This window comes from Larus michahellis, unplaced genomic scaffold (genome assembly GCF_964199755.1).
Source record: "Larus michahellis unplaced genomic scaffold, bLarMic1.1 SCAFFOLD_39, whole genome shotgun sequence".
Taxonomy (NCBI): Eukaryota; Metazoa; Chordata; class Aves; order Charadriiformes; family Laridae; genus Larus; species Larus michahellis.
This window is the reverse complement of record NW_027436461.1, coordinates 1,477,406-1,484,793: the sequence shown is the minus strand read 5'-3', so window position 1 is coordinate 1,484,793 and position 7,388 is coordinate 1,477,406.

Below are 7,388 nucleotides of genomic sequence, written 5' to 3'. Positions count from 1 at the left end.
GAGGTAACCGGGACAGTGAAAACAGTACTCAAAGACAGGGAGAGCAAGCTCTCTTTTGGCACTTTGGATGTGGGACATACAGCGAGATGTTTGCTGCTTTTGCGTTTGGCTGTTGGGAGATTTACAGCACAAAGATATCTAGTTGATTTGAAGCAGTTCCGAGAAAGTCTAAACATAATCCCCACTTCTCCCTCCTGGCACTTTCCATGTGGGAGATATAGCAGGATGTATATTGGTTTTGAGGACAACTCAATGGACAGTGTAGGGAGAAAAGGTCCTGGCTCCTTGAATGCCGTTTCTGGAGACACTGCGATCAATGTGGGAGATATGTCAAGATGTGTGTTGGTTTTGAGGACGGCTCTCTGGAGAGTCTTAGCAAAGAGGTCACACGGATAATCAGAGCAATTCTCAGAGACACTGAGAACAAGCTCGACAATTCCCTCCTGGCACTTTCCCTGTAGGAGATACCGCAAGACGATTCTGTATATTGGGCACAGCGCTCTGCAGGGTGTTAGCAGAGACTTTCCCGGGACAGTGAAACCCTATGTCAGAGACACTGAGAAGAAGCCCCAGTGTTCCCTCCAGGCACTTTCAGTGTGGGTGCCTTCTCCACGTGGTTCCTGGTTTCACTGCAGCTCTGAAGAGAACGTTAGCAAAGAGGTAACCGGGACAGTGAAAACAGTACTCAAAGACAGGGAGAGCAAGCTCTCTCTTGGCACTTTGGATGTGGGACATACAGCGAGATGTTTGCTGCTTTTGCGTTTGGCTGTTGGGAGATTTACAGCACAAAGGTATCTAGTTGATTTGAAGCAGTTCCGAGAAAGTCTAAACATAATCCCCACTTCTCCCTCCTGGCACTTTCCATGTGGGAGATATAGCAGGATGTATATTGGTTTTGAGGACAACTCAATGGACAGTGTAGGGAGAAAAGGTCCTGGCTCCTTGAATGCCGTTTCTGGAGACACTGCGATCAATGTGGGAGATATGTCAAGATGTGTGTTGGTTTTGAGGACGGCTCTCTGGAGAGTCTTAGCAAAGAGGTCACACAGATAATCAGAGCAATTCTCAGAGACACTGAGAACAAGCTCCACAATTCCCTCCTGGCACTTTCCCTGTAGGAGATACCGCAAGACGATTCTGTATATTGGGCACAGCGCTCTGCACGGTGTTAGCAGAGACTTTCCCGGGACAGTGAAACCCTATGTCAGAGACACTGAGAAGAAGCCCCAGTGTTCCCTCCAGGCACTTTCAGTGTGGGTGCCTTCTCCACGTGGTTCCTGGTTTCACTGCGGCTCTGAAGAGAACGTTAGCAAAGAGGTAACCGGGACAGTGAAAACAGTACTCAAAGACAGGGAGAGCAAGCTCTCTCTTGGCACTTTGGATGTGGGACATACAGCGAGATGTTTGCTGCTTTTGCGTTTGGCTGTTGGGAGATTTACAGCACAAAGATATCTAGTTGATTTGAAGCAGTTCCGAGAAAGTCTAAACATAATCCCCACTTCTCCCTCCTGGCACTTTCCATGTGGGAGATATAGCAGGATGTATATTGGTTTTGAGGACAACTCAATGGACAGTGTAGGGAGAAAAGGTCCTGGCTCCTTGAATGCCGTTTCTGGAGACACTGCGATCAATGTGGGAGATATGTCAAGATGTGTGTTGGTTTTGAGGACGGCTCTCTGGAGAGTCTTAGCAAAGAGGTCACACAGATAATCAGAGCAATTCTCAGAGGCACTGAGAACAAGCTCCACAATTCCCTCCTGGCACTTTCCCTGTAGGAGATACCGCAAGACGTTTCTGTATATTGGGCACAGCGCTCTGCAGGGTGTTAGCAGAGACTTTCCCGGGACAGTGAAACCCTATGTCAGAGACACTGAGAATAAGCCCCAATGTTCCCTCCAGGCACTTTCAGTGTGGGTGCCTTCTCCACGTGGTTCCTGGTTTCACTGCGGTTCTGAAGAGAATGTTAGCAAAGAGGTAACCGGGACAGTGAAAACAGTACTCAAAGACAGGGAGAGCAAGCTCTCTTTTGGCACTTTGGATGTGGGACATACAGCGAGATGTTTGCTGCTTTTGCGTTTGGCTGTTGGGAGATTTACAGCACAAAGATATCTAGTTGATTTGAAGCAGTTCCGAGAAAGTCTAAACATAATCCCCACTTCTCCCTCCTGGCACTTTCCATGTGGGAGATATAGCAGGATGTATATTGGTTTTGAGGACAACTCAATGGACAGTGTAGGGAGAAAAGGTCCTGGCTCCTTGAATGCCGTTTCTGGAGACACTGCGATCAATGTGGGAGATATGTCAAGATGTGTGTTGGTTTTGAGGACGGCTCTCTGGAGAGTCTTAGCAAAGAGGTCACACGGATAATCAGAGCAATTCTCAGAGACACTGAGAACAAGCTCCACAATTCCCTCCTGGCACTTTCCCTGTAGGAGATACCGCAAGACGATTCTGTATATTGGGCACAGCGCTCTGCACGGTGTTAGCAGAGACTTTCCCGGGACAGTGAAACCCTATGTCAGAGACACTGAGAAGAAGCCCCAGTGTTCCCTCCAGGCACTTTCAGTGTGGGTGCCTTCTCCACGTGGTTCCTGGTTTCACTGCGGCTCTGAAGAGAACGTTAGCAAAGAGGTAACCGGGACAGTGAAAACAGTACTCAAAGACAGGGAGAGCAAGCTCTCTCTTGGCACTTTGGATGTGGGACATACAGCGAGATGTTTGCTGCTTTTGCGTTTGGCTGTTGGGAGATTTACAGCACAAAGGTATCTAGTTGATTTGAAGCAGTTCCGAGAAAGTCTAAACATAATCCCCACTTCTCCCTCCTGGCACTTTCCATGTGGGAGATATAGCAGGATGTATATTGGTTTTGAGGACAACTCAATGGACAGTGTAGGGAGAAAAGGTCCTGGCTCCTTGAATGCCGTTTCTGGAGACACTGCGATCAATGTGGGAGATATGTCAAGATGTGTGTTGGTTTTGAGGACGGCTCTCTGGAGAGTCTTAGCAAAGAGGTCACACAGATAATCAGAGCAATTCTCAGAGGCCCTGAGAACAAGCTCCACAATTCCCTCCTGGCACTTTCCCTGTAGGAGATACCGCAAGACGTTTCTGTATATTGGGCACAGCGCTCTGCACGGTGTTAGCAGAGACTTTCCCGGGACAGTGAAACCCTATGTCAGAGACACTGAGAAGAAGCCCCAATGTTCCCTCCAGGCACTTTCAGTGTGGGTGCCTTCTCCACGTGGTTCCTGGTTTCACTGCGGCTCTGAAGAGAATGTTAGCAAAGAGGTAACCGGGACAGTGAAAACAGTACTCAAAGACAGGGAGAGCAAGCTCTCTTTTGGCACTTTGGATGTGGGACATACAGCGAGATGTTTGCTGCTTTTGCGTTTGGCTGTTGGGAGATTTACAGCACAAAGATATCTAGTTGATTTGAAGCAGTTCCGAGAAAGTCTAAACATAATCCCCACTTCTCCCTCCTGGCACTTTCCATGTGGGAGATATAGCAGGATGTATATTGGTTTTGAGGACAACTCAATGGACAGTGTAGGGAGAAAAGGTCCTGGCTCCTTGAATGCCGTTTCTGGAGACACTGCGATCAATGTGGGAGATATGTCAAGATGTGTGTTGGTTTTGAGGACGGCTCTCTGGAGAGTCTTAGCAAAGAGGTCACACGGATAATCAGAGCAATTCTCAGAGACACTGAGAACAAGCTCCACAATTCCCTCCTGGCACTTTCCCTGTAGGAGATACCGCAAGACGATTCTGTATATTGGGCACAGCGCTCTGCAGGGTGTTAGCAGAGACTTTCCCGGGACAGTGAAACCCTATGTCAGAGACACTGAGAAGAAGCCCCAGTGTTCCCTCCAGGCACTTTCAGTGTGGGTGCCTTCTCCACGTGGTTCCTGGTTTCACTGCAGCTCTGAAGAGAATGTTAGCAAAGAGGTAACCGGGACAGTGAAAACAGTACTCAAAGACAGGGAGAGCAAGCTCTCTCTTGGCACTTTGGATGTGGGACATACAGCGAGATGTTTGCTGCTTTTGCGTTTGGCTGTTGGGAGATTTACAGCACAAAGGTATCTAGTTGATTTGAAGCAGTTCCGAGAAAGTCTAAACATAATCCCCACTTCTCCCTCCTGGCACTTTCCATGTGGGAGATATAGCAGGATGTATATTGGTTTTGAGGACAACTCAATGGACAGTGTAGGGAGAAAAGGTCCTGGCTCCTTGAATGCCGTTTCTGGAGACACTGCGATCAATGTGGGAGATATGTCAAGATGTGTGTTGGTTTTGAGGACGGCTCTCTGGAGAGTCTTAGCAAAGAGGTCACACAGATAATCAGAGCAATTCTCAGAGACACTGAGAACAAGCTCCACAATTCCCTCCTGGCACTTTCCCTGTAGGAGATACCGCAAGACGATTCTGTATATTGGGCACAGCGCTCTGCACGGTGTTAGCAGAGACTTTCCCGGGACAGTGAAACCCTATGTCAGAGACACTGAGAAGAAGCCCCAGTGTTCCCTCCAGGCACTTTCAGTGTGGGTGCCTTCTCCACGTGGTTCCTGGTTTCACTGCGGCTCTGAAGAGAACGTTAGCAAAGAGGTAACCGGGACAGTGAAAACAGTACTCAAAGACAGGGAGAGCAAGCTCTCTCTTGGCACTTTGGATGTGGGACATACAGCGAGATGTTTGCTGCTTTTGCGTTTGGCTGTTGGGAGATTTACAGCACAAAGATATCTAGTTGATTTGAAGCAGTTCCGAGAAAGTCTAAACATAATCCCCACTTCTCCCTCCTGGCACTTTCCATGTGGGAGATATAGCAGGATGTATATTGGTTTTGAGGACAACTCAATGGACAGTGTAGGGAGAAAAGGTCCTGGCTCCTTGAATGCCGTTTCTGGAGACACTGCGATCAATGTGGGAGATATGTCAAGATGTGTGTTGGTTTTGAGGACGGCTCTCTGGAGAGTCTTAGCAAAGAGGTCACACAGATAATCAGAGCAATTCTCAGAGGCACTGAGAACAAGCTCCACAATTCCCTCCTGGCACTTTCCCTGTAGGAGATACCGCAAGACGTTTCTGTATATTGGGCACAGCGCTCTGCAGGGTGTTAGCAGAGACTTTCCCGGGACAGTGAAACCCTATGTCAGAGACACTGAGAAGAAGCCCCAATGTTCCCTCCAGGCACTTTCAGTGTGGGTGCCTTCTCCACGTGGTTCCTGGTTTCACTGCGGTTCTGAAGAGAATGTTAGCAAAGAGGTAACCGGGACAGTGAAAACAGTACTCAAAGACAGGGAGAGCAAGCTCTCTTTTGGCACTTTGGATGTGGGACATACAGCGAGATGTTTGCTGCTTTTGCGTTTGGCTGTTGGGAGATTTACAGCACAAAGATATCTAGTTGATTTGAAGCAGTTCCGAGAAAGTCTAAACATAATCCCCACTTCTCCCTCCTGGCACTTTCCATGTGGGAGATATAGCAGGATGTATATTGGTTTTGAGGACAACTCAATGGACAGTGTAGGGAGAAAAGGTCCTGGCTCCTTGAATGCCGTTTCTGGAGACACTGCGATCAATGTGGGAGATATGTCAAGATGTGTGTTGGTTTTGAGGACGGCTCTCTGGAGAGTCTTAGCAAAGAGGTCACACGGATAATCAGAGCAATTCTCAGAGACACTGAGAACAAGCTCCACAATTCCCTCCTGGCACTTTCCCTGTAGGAGATACCGCAAGACGATTCTGTATATTGGGCACAGCGCTCTGCACGGTGTTAGCAGAGACTTTCCCGGGACAGTGAAACCCTATGTCAGAGACACTGAGAAGAAGCCCCAGTGTTCCCTCCAGGCACTTTCAGTGTGGGTGCCTTCTCCACGTGGTTCCTGGTTTCACTGCGGCTCTGAAGAGAACGTTAGCAAAGAGGTAACCGGGACAGTGAAAACAGTACTCAAAGACAGGGAGAGCAAGCTCTCTCTTGGCACTTTGGATGTGGGACATACAGCGAGATGTTTGCTGCTTTTGCGTTTGGCTGTTGGGAGATTTACAGCACAAAGGTATCTAGTTGATTTGAAGCAGTTCCGAGAAAGTCTAAACATAATCCCCACTTCTCCCTCCTGGCACTTTCCATGTGGGAGATATAGCAGGATGTATATTGGTTTTGAGGACAACTCAATGGACAGTGTAGGGAGAAAAGGTCCTGGCTCCTTGAATGCCGTTTCTGGAGACACTGCGATCAATGTGGGAGATATGTCAAGATGTGTGTTGGTTTTGAGGACGGCTCTCTGGAGAGTCTTAGCAAAGAGGTCACACGGATAATCAGAGCAATTCTCAGAGACACTGAGAACAAGCTCGACAATTCCCTTCTGGCACTTTCCCTGTAGGAGATACCGCAAGACGATTCTGTATATTGGGCACAGCGCTCTGCAGGGTGTTAGCAGAGACTTTCCCAGGACAGTGAAACCCTATGTCAGAGACACTGAGAAGAAGCCCCAGTGTTCCCTCCAGGCACTTTCAGTGTGGGTGCCTTCTCCACGTGGTTCCTGGTTTCACTGCAGCTCTGAAGAGAATGTTAGCAAAGAGGTAACCGGGACAGTGAAAACAGTACTCAAAGACAGGGAGAGCAAGCTCTCTCTTGGCACTTTGGATGTGGGACATACAGCGAGATGTTTGCTGCTTTTGCGTTTGGCTGTTGGGAGATTTACAGCACAAAGATATCTAGTTGATTTGAAGCAGTTCCGAGAAAGTCTAAACATAATCCCCACTTCTCCCTCCTGGCACTTTCCATGTGGGAGATATAGCAGGATGTATATTGGTTTTGAGGACAACTCAATGGACAGTGTAGGGAGAAAAGGTCCTGGCTCCTTGAATGCCGTTTCTGGAGACACTGCGATCAATGTGGGAGATATGTCAAGATGTGTGTTGGTTTTGAGGACGTCTCTCTGGAGAGTCTTAGCAAAGAGGTCACACAGATAATCAGAGCAATTCTCAGAGACACTGAGAACAAGCTCCACAATTCCCTCCTGGCACTTTCCCTGTAGGAGATACCGCAAGACGTTTCTGTACATTGGGCACAGCGCTCTGCACGGTGTTAGCAGAGACTTTCCCGGGACAGTGAAACCCTATGTCAGAGACACTGAGAAGAAGCCCCAATGTTCCCTCCAGGCACTTTCAGTGTGGGTGCCTTCTCCACGTGGTTCCTGGTTTCACTGCAGCTCTGAAGAGAATGTTAGCAAAGAGGTAACCGGGACAGTGAAAACAGTACTCAAAGACAGGGAGAGCAAGCTCTCTCTTGGCACTTTGGATGTGGGACATACAGCGAGATGTTTGCTGCTTTTGCGTTTGGCTGTTGGGAGATTTACAGCACAAAGATATCTAGTTGATTTGAAGCAGTTCCG